Here is a 700-nt window from a genome sequence, read left to right as displayed (position 1 = left end):
TTTTTTTTTTTTTTTTTTTTAATTAGTTTTTGTTGTTTTGGTTTTTCTGTTTTGAGACGAGGTCTTACTGTTTAGTCCAGGCTGGCCTTCTCTGTCCTCCTGCATCAGCTTCCTAAGTGCTGGGGTTACAGTGGTTACTCATGGTACACAGCTGATTCTGGTTTTTTGATACAGGATGTTCCTCTGTAGCCCAGGTTGACCTTTTACTTTGGGATCTTACTGCCTTACTTTACCAAGTGGTAGAATAAAGGTGTGTGTCACTGCTCCAGCCTTAAATTTTTATAAAGGATTTTGGTAGATAATCTTTAGTTATCACTAGTTAAATCTCCATTTGCTATTAGGCATTTTTGGAAATCCTCAAAAATTTGAAACTATTAAATGTTGTGAGGACTATACTTCTTTCTCTGTTGGTGTTAAAAGCTTTTTCTTTGTATATTCGTTTGTTTGTAAGTTGCTCACAATGGCCAATTCATGAAATCTCCTTTAAGCTAAATTATCTAGTTTTTTAATCATTCTGAATGATGTTGTTACTGATATTTTGTGGTACATAATTTCAGCTTTCATAGTAAATTAACTGAAATGAAAACCAAGAAACATAAAACACAAATTGAATCATATAATTTTAAGAATCTTTTATTATCTCCTTTTGTTTTGTTTTGTTTTGGTTTTTTTTTTTTTTTTTTTTTTTTTTTTTTTTTTT

At 30.6% G+C, this 700-nt stretch overlaps 1 protein-coding gene across 8 annotated transcripts in view; it reads left to right on the top strand.

Annotated features, from left to right (window-relative positions):
- Nucleotides 1–700, top strand: part of Cnot1 (CCR4-NOT transcription complex subunit 1) — an 83,289-nt gene that overhangs the window by 35,484 nt on the left and 47,105 nt on the right. The gene's annotated exons all lie outside the window — the stretch shown is intronic.

The sequence above is a fragment of the Fukomys damarensis genome, unplaced genomic scaffold (assembly GCF_012274545.1).
Source record: "Fukomys damarensis isolate Sample0158 unplaced genomic scaffold, DMR_v1.0_HiC HiC_scaffold_32, whole genome shotgun sequence".
Classification (NCBI taxonomy): Eukaryota; Metazoa; Chordata; class Mammalia; order Rodentia; family Bathyergidae; genus Fukomys; species Fukomys damarensis.
This window is presented reverse-complemented; position numbering and strand designations above follow the sequence as displayed.